Genomic DNA, 12,189 nt, shown 5'->3' on the forward strand with positions numbered 1-12,189 from the left:
ACATTGAATAGTCACAATGTTATACCATCATTTTACTGGGTCTTTTGAATTATTTGTCTCGTCTAAAATGATCAATTAACAATACGTAAACAACACAGAGAAGGAAGCCACTTAATATAACATGAGAAAGTTTCTACAAATATAAGAATATCTGTTTTCAGAAATATATACTACTAACTTTTTCCGTGGCTTCGCTCGCATTAAATAAATATGTATCAAAGATTATTAACAAAAACAAATAATTAAACGACGAGTTCTGATTGAAAGGTTTGTGGTCAACCATACTTAATCAACTTCAATATAAAAATATTTTGGGAAATATTACGTAGCCTTATGCATACTCATATATATCTGGATCTATGCCGGTTACGGTTGAAAACGACAAACTGATCCATTCTAGAGTTTCACTAAGAATATTATTCTAAGCATTTTCTTATGACTAGAGAGTTTAGGTCGATTTAGATGTTTTAAATCACTAGTGTATGGAGGAAGACTTGACCTAGAATTCTATCGGAAGGGCATTAAGGCAAAACACCAAAATTGTTTTTGAACGGATTCTAACTTGACAGTACGGATTTGCTAATTGGGTTCCATACCACAAAGCTATATTGCCTTATAGGACTAACCCCAAAATTGAGTTTTAGCATGTTTAACAAAACTTAGAGCAACTTTAGCTTTCAAAACCATTGTATGAACGTGAAGTCCATACGTCATATACCACATATGGCACATAGTAACTCTCAAACCAACAAAGTTAACTACTTGCTGTATTAGTAGACTGTATTTATATTCTGAACATGGTATATGAAGTTTGTACATGAAGAGAGAAGTGTCGCAGACCCTATAAAATATATACATAAATATAAATTAGTTGATTTACACATGTCCACCTGTCTGTTCGTCTACTATATGTATACGCGAACTAGTCCCTCAGTTTTTGAGATTTCGATCTAAAATTTTGCACCCATCATTTTTTCCCCAAGAAGCTGCTAATTTTTTAGACCCGCCCATACCGGATCACCATAGCATATAGCTATCATACATACTGTACTATTAAAATCATATCATTGTTTGAAAACTTTTTTAGTTTACGAGATAACTTCAAAAAAAGCTTTTGTATGGAACCTTTTATATTTGTGAAGGATATTATAGTTTCGGTGCAACCTAATTTCTTTAACATAGACAGTGTTTTATAATAAGTTTAGACTCTTATTTTGAATTTTTTATTAACCTTGTATGACTTTATACTCTAGCATCTTACTTGACAAAGTTGTTTTATGGTACCGATAACTAAAAACATTTGCTACCTTTTCCAAATCATATCGCGCAGTAATAATATTAATACGTTGTTGCCCCGCAAAAAAAGTTGAAAAAGGCATCAGATTCAGAGAAGGATGTGGATTTTAAGGTTTCCACAAGCAGCCAAATATAAATTTAATATTTTGTATATGTACATACAAGCATACTACACGTACAACTTTCTGTAGCTGAATATGCCCTTAAATTGCTTTTTATGTAGACAATAGCTCGTTTGTTTTCTAAACATTTGCTTGATGTGAGCACAAAAGTAATAAAGCGATTCCAAAGACGCGTGTTGTCTACTCTCTCTACAACTCGAAAATGTCCTTTTTTGGGAAAATCGGAAACGCGTGTATTTTATTTGAAGTCGCATCTATATAAGTATTTAGGTGTATTGTATATACTTTTTAGTACTTATATACTATGTATATGAATGGCTATAAAACATTGTATTATAATTATTCTTACTATGGCATACAAGCTTCAAGTATATTCTTATATTTTTGAACCGAACAAAAACGATTTGAACAATTTTTTTTTTGTCATGTCCTGCGTTCAGTACTCAAATACTTGCAAAACGTATTAAATAGATCCTTTATGTTCTTTTTCCTTTTTCGCGGAATAAATTGTTAAGCTTTTCTCCAGCAACATAAAATTATAGGTACCACCATTTGTCTAATTACTCGAACCACACACGATATATACGGAGAAGACACTCGGCGTTAAAACGTAAACGCCGTCTACTTTAATGAAGAAAGCAATCAGTAAAGCTTGTGAACATCGCCCTTTTATTTATTCAGCGTTGGTAAATTTTTTTCAGAATAAAAATATTTTAAATGCAAAAATCTTTATCATTAGTGAACATAAAAAAATTGTATCTAATATTGGATTTAGAATATTAATTATATATTCACTCATAACTAATTCATTACAAACATTGAATTTTTTTTATTATTTTTAGAAGGTGATATTGTTTTCCTTTGGTCGCGAAAATACACAGTAACGGCAGCCCATACAGTGCCACTATTCTATATACATATGTATATCAATACCGTTGCTTTTATTGTTTTAACAGTCGCTCCAAAGCGCTGTGTGTCGTGGTATTCTGCCTCATTGTTTGAAATATCGATTTTCCTAAGGCTACAACTAACCAAGCCACCAATACGCCAGCATTTAGCAAATATATATGTGTAAATATATACATAACGGCACACACGAATGCCTGTCAGTTATATGCCATATGTGTTTGTTTGGATATGTGTGTGCGTAAATAGAAGTACATGTGTACTTGGATATACTGTTATAAATCGAATTCTATCCATTCCTTTATGCCTTTGATGTGGTGCGTAAGCTTTGTCGAACAAAAACAACAAATAAAATGTTGACTATGGCATAAATCTTCGGCTTTCGATTTTCGCTTGTGCTTCTTAGTTGCTTCGACGTTACTGTTCATTTCAATTTATAATCTTCGACTCTGCTTTAGCACACATTTCATCTTTGTCTGCTTCACGATTTTTGCGAGTTGGCTTGAAATTTCGTATTTGTTCGCACACTCGTGCATATCCTTTGGCCGGCAGTTAATATGGGGGCTATAAAATCTCATTTACTTTTCTGCTTTCTTTTTCTTTCCTTATCTTAATTTTATTATAGCGTATCGCTTTTACTTTGCCAAAATAATATATACCATATATGTTTGTAGCTGACTGACGTACGTAGGCAATGGGTTAAGCAAGCTATAAAAGGCTTTATTTCGTAATAGATTTTATTGTTTGCTTAAAAACGTGGCTAGAATAATGGTGAATGACGTGTTCGAAAGTAGATGGTAGATACCTAAACGAAGGCAAGAGGTGATAGACAGATTTTAAATTAAAATATGTATACATGTTTAGTCTTGACATAACATAACGTTATTTTCTGAGTTTTCATGCGACAAATCATTAGTTAAAGGTTATAACTAATTTAATATAACTGAATTCTTAATAACTTTATGAGAGACCTTTGTCGGATTAACCGCAATGGCTTGAATAAAAATGTAATAAAGATCCTCGTAATTACCTAAAACTGATGAAATTCAAAGCTCAGAGGATGGAGTTTTCATAAAATTAATTTTAGGCGTCTGTGGTAAGCGATATCGTGGATTAACCAATTTCTATCGGTCGATCTATTCAAACACGGTAGCGAGGAGGTGGCATTGTGCATTCATCAACTCCTTCGAAATACGATTTCCTGATTTCTTTAATATAATGCTTGAGTCTTGAAAGTCTACGTTTATCAAGGATCCAGCATGAATACTAACGACGACGTCACCCACGAAATCAGCCGGGGAATTATTCTTGTTAACAGGTTCTGTCATGTGTTCCCATGCTAATGAAAAGTATGGCGCTCTTTCGGAAAGCCAAACTAACGCTCTATAAGTCACTCAAAATACCCGTCTTGCTGTATGGCCTGCACTGGATTGGCCATATTGCCCGAATGGAAGAAAACACTTCAGCTTGCAAAATGTACAATTCGGTTACCGACGAAGAAAAAGTACTTCCAAACTCAGAACTTGACTTGAAATCTCTAACTGGTGACATCGTGCGGAATGCAGAGCCGCGACGGCCGGTTGTAGTGCCAACCTAATGATGGTGATTAAGGAGTCTTACTTTTTCCTTCGAAAGCAAAGGTCACATTGTTATGATCCCTTAGAACCTAGGTGAAGATGCCGCGCATTTACCAGAAGAGCTAAGGACAGTGTCCGAATGCTGTTTCATTTTATGTGTATATCTCTCAAATAACGCCATTTACGCCCCATGGAACGCTAATGCGATATTGCTTGACAATTGATTGAAGCTCTCTTCACCAAGTTTTCCGAGAAGACATGACACTATCGTTATACGAAACTCATCGTAAGAAAAGATACAGTATGCATACAATTTTATAGGCACTTGACGCCATTCACAAAGATTTCATTAACAAATTCTCATTATTTTATGTGGGGAAGTTAGGATATCGTCATTTGCAGATGATCAGTATCACCTGAGAAACTCACTAACCTAAAATCTTTTACTGCTTAGACCATTCTCCCATAGACAAAGATTCGGAGAATACATAAATTGTCAGTATTTGAACATGAATGGAAGATAAAGTTTAGACTAAGGTTCGGCAACTTTGGAACCACCATTTTTAAAGGGACAGTTTCCACAACGGTATAAATATATACATAAAGCTTCCTCTTATGATAGCTGTTTGGACGAGTTTCTCAATCTAAATATGTTGTATTCTTGAAGAGAAAATATCTCAAAGTTTTTACATGATTCTACGATGAAATAGCGCACTTTATATATAATCAAACACTGTGACTGGGACGGTCTTGTACCAAAAACCTTACTTACATTAGTACTTGAAAAATTCTGAATTTTCTATGTATTGTACCTTGCGGTATGTCTGTACCAGTAAATCCGCTTTTATACGCACAACTAGAAAATCCTGCAGTCTACCGTATTCTTTGCTTGTCCTTTAGCGTACAATCCACTTGAAACATCACTGGTAGCCACTTATGGTAAAATGAAGACATTCCTGGCAGTTGATTGACGAGTTTTTTTGTGCACAGTCTGTTATATAAATACATTAAATACATAGAAGAGTATATATACCTACTTATATGACATTTACTTTAATTTCCATACGTTTTAGTTTATTTTCAAGACAAAAATCTGTAGTGTCCATATATTGTTTTCTCCTGAGGGGTCCACAAAGCGGGTATATACAAGAACTTTTTATATATTTCCATACCCATGTATTTTATGCATTTGAGACATTTGTTCACTGCTCTATTAGAAGGACAATTGTCAGAGAATTGCAGAAGTTGTTTAACTTTTTTCCTCGAACCTGTTGGGACACCACATAGGTATGAGTAAATTAAATACTGACTCAGTGTAAGTAAAATCAAATTTACTTAGATTGCCAGCAGAGTTACTTATTATTGCATTTAGTTAATCTTCTAATGACAAAAATGCGTTATTTTGTGTGCTATGCAACTCTGAAAGTTGTGGAAGAGTTACACACAGTTTTTATTGTATTGAAATTATGTATTATGTGGCATATAGAGAAAATTATGGTAGTTATAATCGCTTCTCTTTAAAAAAAGTGTTAAGAACAGCTAACTGGCTGACGTCATATTAGCAAATGTTTTGGAAATAAGCTTGTTTTTTGTCATTACAAAATATCAGCTTATTTTGATGTTTCTCTAACGGACGTGATGGAAAAACTTTTGTCTCATGAACTCCCCAGAGACTTTTCAGAGTAGAAGGGTGGTCTCACTATTGTGGTACAAAACTAAGGGTATTCCTCTGAAGTAAAGATTTCATAATTAGGAATTAATTTACAAAATAACCAACGCATTCTAAAATATGTAACATAATAAATATCTCCATACATCAATTCGTTAGAAAAATAGCTGTCTTAATCGACAATAACAGCTATTGATAACTATCTTATAACATTCCACGCACCCGAATATCACAATCCGACTGACACATCTATTGATTTCGGTTGCATTCCCAATTAGTTGTTGATGTAGATGACGATAAAGCAGAAATTGTGAAATAACAAAGAAATTCTGTTACAATTGTCGCTGTGCTTTAGTGTTGGATGCAGAAAAAATATTCATGCTCTTCGTAATCCCATAGAGACTTGTCAATACAGTTCGCACAATCCAACCATTTGTTCAGCCAATTCAGCATTGAAAGCCGATAGTTAAGGTAACAGTATGGATTAACTTTAGCAGTTAAACAAACAAGCTGAAAGAAGGATTTAGTACACAATACTCGTGCTGAATATGAGTGTAGGCGGGCCGGTATGCAGGCGAGTCGGTAGAGATGGTTGCACAAACTTTGCTGTGGCTTATCATTTGATGAGGACAGTTAAGTGGCGATTATTTGAACATGAATGGAAGATAAAGTTTAGACTAAGGTTCGGCAACTTTGGAACCACCATTTTTAAAGGGACAGTTTCCACAACGGTATAAATATATACATAAAGCTTCCTCTTATGATAGCTGTTTGGACGAGTTTCTCAATCTAAATATGTTGTATTCTTGAAGAGAAAATATCTCAAAGTTTTTACATGATTCTACGATGAAATAGCGCACTTTATATATAATCAAACACTGTGACTGGGACGGTCTTGTACCAAAAACCTTACTTACATTAGTACTTGAAAAATTCTGAATTTTCTATGTATTGTACCTTGCGGTATGTCTGTACCAGTAAATCCGCTTTTATACGCACAACTAGAAAATCCTGCAGTCTACCGTATTCTTTGCTTGTCCTTTAGCGTACAATCCACTTGAAACATCACTGGTAGCCACTTATGGTAAAATGAAGACATTCCTGGCAGTTGATTGACGAGTTTTTTTGTGCACAGTCTGTTATATAAATACATTAAATACATAGAAGAGTATATATACCTACTTATATGACATTTACTTTAATTTCCATACGTTTTAGTTTATTTTCAAGACAAAAATCTGTAGTGTCCATATATTGTTTTCTCCTGAGGGGTCCACAAAGCGGGTATATACAAGAACTTTTTATATATTTCCATACCCATGTATTTTATGCATTTGAGACATTTGTTCACTGCTCTATTAGAAGGACAATTGTCAGAGAATTGCAGAAGTTGTTTAACTTTTTTCCTCGAACCTGTTGGGACACCACATAGGTATGAGTAAATTAAATACTGACTCAGTGTAAGTAAAATCAAATTTACTTAGATTGCCAGCAGAGTTACTTATTATTGCATTTAGTTAATCTTCTAATGACAAAAATGCGTTATTTTGTGTGCTATGCAACTCTGAAAGTTGTGGAAGAGTTACACACAGTTTTTATTGTATTGAAATTATGTATTATGTGGCATATAGAGAAAATTATGGTAGTTATAATCGCTTCTCTTTAAAAAAAGTGTTAAGAACAGCTAACTGGCTGACGTCATATTAGCAAATGTTTTGGAAATAAGCTTGTTTTTTGTCATTACAAAATATCAGCTTATTTTGATGTTTCTCTAACGGACGTGATGGAAAAACTTTTGTCTCATGAACTCCCCAGAGACTTTTCAGAGTAGAAGGGTGGTCTCACTATTGTGGTACAAAACTAAGGGTATTCCTCTGAAGTAAAGATTTCATAATTAGGAATTAATTTACAAAATAACCAACGCATTCTAAAATATGTAACATAATAAATATCTCCATACATCAATTCGTTAGAAAAATAGCTGTCTTAATCGACAATAACAGCTATTGATAACTATCTTATAACATTCCACGCACCCGAATATCACAATCCGACTGACACATCTATTGATTTCGGTTGCATTCCCAATTAGTTGTTGATGTAGATGACGATAAAGCAGAAATTGTGAAATAACAAAGAAATTCTGTTACAATTGTCGCTGTGCTTTAGTGTTGGATGCAGAAAAAATATTCATGCTCTTCGTAATCCCATAGAGACTTGTCAATACAGTTCGCACAATCCAACCATTTGTTCAGCCAATTCAGCATTGAAAGCCGATAGTTAAGGTAACAGTATGGATTAACTTTAGCAGTTAAACAAACAAGCTGAAAGAAGGATTTAGTACACAATACTCGTGCTGAATATGAGTGTAGGCGGGCCGGTATGCAGGCGAGTCGGTAGAGATGGTTGCACAAACTTTGCTGTGGCTTATCATTTGATGAGGACAGTTAAGTGGCGATTAGTTTTCGAAAATTTTACGAAAATGTGGCAAAGCGCACATAAAATGCAGTTTAATATAACGGTATTTGACATATCGGTATATATCAGAATATTTAGAGGTGACAATGGCCAGCTCATTTAAACAGAAAAACTATAAGCGAGAATATACCTATCAAAACGGGAAAATCTGACCAATGTTCAAAGAACTTTAACAGTCTATTTTGTAATACAATTTATGAAGAAAAGTCCGATTATCGCCCGGCTCAGCTAATACCTTGACTAATATAATCTCTCTATGTAACACTCTCTCTGGCCCCAAATTCACCGGTACTGATCTCAAACTGATCTTTCTGCCGTCTTTACATCGCGCCAGAAATAAGTTTTTCAATGGATAGTCGAATACGTAATATTTGACGCCTTTTATGTTGATCGCTATCGATGGTCTCACCTGGACAACAGAGCTCAATTATGTGTGAACTAAAGCACACCATTATGCAAACATAATTATTACATCTTTGCATATATATGTGTGTATGGTGCATGCATGTAAATCTGCCACCTTGGCTATTGCCAAAAAGCAGCGTTTACCTCCAGAATTATTATTAGTTATTATCTCATAGAATTTCCTCAAACTTTTGCTAATTTACTTTTTTTAATCTTTTATCTGGTTTATCACACATTTCCTCTTACATCGCTTAATAAAATACTTAATAACTCAATGCTTATGCCGTCACATACCTTTGCAGCCACCTAATTACCTTTCCACCGCCCTTGTCATCACAGCAAACGCGTCCGCTCACAAGTATTTGCTACAGTTATCTTCAGCGTTTTGTTCGTCTGTCGTTTCGTATTTACTCGAGATTGTTGACTGATGATAATGTACCAGTTTGGTTAAGTGGCTCTATGCAGCAGACTCGCATACACCACAGTTTTGCGTTGGCGCATCGCTTTTGCTTTTGAGGTTGCTCATACCACACGTTGTACTTATGGCACGGAGTAACGACTTTATGAAACACTATTATTTATTTAGTTTTCCGCATTTGGTTGTTTATTTGCGCTTGTGAATAGTAATGTGTATGTGACTTTCGGTTTTTAACTTGGCGTCGATGAAAAGCAGTCAAAAGGAAACGCCACATTTATATGGCAATCTATGTAATTTCGTAGAGTAAAATGGCTTTTCAGCGCAGCTGTTGGTTTTTATAAATATGTCGGCTGTTGTTTTTTCTGCTTTTAGTTTTGTAGCTCTTAAAATTTCACTGCTATGCGTCAGCCAATATTGCGGCTGGTCAGTAGAGAGGATGTAGTGTTTGTGCTTTGCCAGGGCAATTAAAATGATGAATGTCTGTTATTTGTGTTGAAGCCTAAATGAAGTGGTTTCGTCATGCACTCGAGACTTTTTTGTTTGACAAATAGGCGTTTTACTATGTTAAGAAAATAGCGATATGGTAGGGATAGTAAAAGAATAAATAATATAAGAGGGGAAATTTAAAAATATATAGCACTTTTATATCTAATTAGACACGAAAATATATATTAATGAAATATCCAGCATTTCGGCTTAATTTTTGCTACATAGAATAGAAATAATAATGAAATCTTCAGTATTTTGTCTTTGTTAAGTATTGTTAGTTCAATCACCAAATATGTATATAAAGGGTGTTATTTTTAATTATATAACTTTTATTTCAAAGAAAGCATAGAAAAAGTAAAACCTCTAATATTTAGGCTTTATATATATAATTATTTTCAAAGCATAACTACCAAACAAAAAAATATATATAAAATAGAACGTTTGTTTCAAATTTTAGCTTTATAATTTTTACTAGGCGTAATTACTAAAATAAATGTATAGAGAGTTCTATTTTAAGATAGAAGTTTATTAGTTTTTGAACAGAAGTCCAGTCATATGGCAACCACGATGGTGCTCATAACCTTTCCATGCAGATATCCCCTTCTTTGGAGCTGATTGTCCGGATGACTTCCACGTTTTCTTTGCACACCATATGCTATCACCAAACAGTTTCACTAAGCATTATCATTTTCGTATTCTCAATTTAAAAAAAAACCTAAGCAGTATGTTTCTTAAAAACTTTTTCAATCTAATTTGGCACATCGGTATAGACTGAAATTTATAAAAGTCTGTCTCACTTATTAAATTGATTATATTTCTTGGATTGACAAAATACCTATATGGACCAAACTGATTTTATTCCTAAGAGAAACGGGGACTACACGGATTGTAATTTTTTTAACAAAAACAACTAAAATGCGTAAAAAATCCAAGTGGCATTCTTGAGCATTGTTTTTTAAATAACAACAACAATAAAACCTGAATTTCTACCTGATTAGATGAATATCATTTTCTGAAATCCTTATGGAATAAAAATATTGGCAAAGCCCGACAGCTATTGTCTGTTTGGCATAATTTAAGTCTGTTGCACAAGGATCGTCTTTCTTTAGAAAATTTTTATATAATGACTAGGTTTTTCATAAAGTTTATTGCACCCAAAAAGAAATACCGGAGACTCTGTTTGCCAGAACCGCCGATTTCGGACCATTACAGCATACAGCTGCTATAAAGATTGATCGGTCAAAATTAAGTCCTTGTATGGAAAACTTTTTCATTTTATGATCTTCACGAATTTCGGTCTAGTCAACACTACAATCTCCTAACATATTGGTTGGATCACTATAGCATTAGGTATCATCCAAACCCGACCTTTGTATACCTAGGGCTGTCATAGCTTCGGTGCCAATGTTAACGTTGCTTTCTTGTTTAAAGTAGTCTTCAAAATCTTTTCTACAATCTTGGGTATTCATTGTTACCTTTAAACATACTTCGGTTTAAAAAAAGTTCTGAAGGATTGTTTTAGTTTCTCTTTCTTACGAGCTTAATTCCTCTAGTAAATTGTTCTTGCTATTAATAATAAATTCTCATCAATGCACTCGGTTGCACAATTAGTGAAATGGCCCACCACAACTATTCGCATATTTCACTTGCTCATTTAATTTCTTTTTCTTACGAAACTTAAGCACTTGGTCAAAATTTAGCCAAATCTTATCAAACGTAGTAAGTAATTACAAAAAAATGTGAATGCTTTGCTACTTACTGAAACTAATTGCTGCCACAATCAGTTATTCACCAGAATTTTACGGAATTATTCTTGTGGGCACTTTTTTCTCTTTTATGAGAGAAGGAGATTTTTCTGCTTTACGCTTACAACTTAGGCAACAAATAGCCAGGGCACAATCAGTAATTGCCACTTTCTGTAATTTCCGTTAAAGTTTATTACTTCCATTCTTTGGTTGCAGCAGCAATTGCCAACGTTGCGCTAATTATCAGTCATAAGCATAGAAATGTGAGGCATAATTAAGAAAGGCGTAAGCCGCACTGTTTAGTAAGTGTGTAGAGAAAAGAAAAAATAATAATAAAAGTCAAGGAAATGAAAAAAAAGAAAAACCACGGCAAGTAAAGTAAAAAATAAATGGAACGGAAGCACTAACCAATTGCACCTATGAGCGCGGCAGCCTTGCTATGTCATTGTCCACAAATGTTGAAGTAATCAGATTTGCTAGGAGAAAATATGAACAATTGAAATAATTTTTCTTGTACATATATTATTTGCTTTTACTGTAAGCTGCCTTAATAAAAGTTGCGCTATAAACATATTTTTTCGCTCACCTCTAACAACTTACTGTTCACTTCTCTCTCCTTTCTATTTAGTTTTCTGATTTCTTTGTGTTACAGTTTTTATAATTCGCAATCACTTTTTGAGCTGTTACTGTTATTTTCGGTGCAGCACAATAAAATTGCTTCTCTTCCCTGTGACTCTCTTTCATTACCTATATTTATTAATATGAATTTATACTTTGCATCTCACCAAGGTTTTCCCTTCCTCAAATAATCTGCCTTTCCTGCTAGGAATATTATTTCATGTTGTTGTGTTTCTAATTTTCAACTCATAACAACACGCTTGTATGGGGCGAATGACTGGAAAGTTGAGGTTCATATATATTTAGCTACACGTTGAGATTTCATTTTATTAATCTAATAAAAATTTGTAAAGACAACGTGTCTTGAAATACAGTTTTTTAAGTGCCACTGTATACATTTAGAGCAGCTCATAAACACATATAAATACTTGCTTAGTTTCGTGTTAGAATAAAAGTACTTAGATCT

At 33.9% G+C, this 12,189-nt stretch overlaps 1 protein-coding gene across 6 annotated transcripts in view; it reads left to right on the top strand.

Moving 5' to 3' along the window:
• LOC106619692 (F-box/LRR-repeat protein 16) overlaps positions 1-12,189 on the top strand; it is a 105,778-nt gene that overhangs the window by 10,817 nt on the left and 82,772 nt on the right. The window lies entirely within an intron of this gene.

The sequence above is a fragment of the Bactrocera oleae genome, chromosome 6 (genome assembly GCF_042242935.1).
Source record: "Bactrocera oleae isolate idBacOlea1 chromosome 6, idBacOlea1, whole genome shotgun sequence".
Taxonomy (NCBI): Eukaryota; Metazoa; Arthropoda; class Insecta; order Diptera; family Tephritidae; genus Bactrocera; species Bactrocera oleae.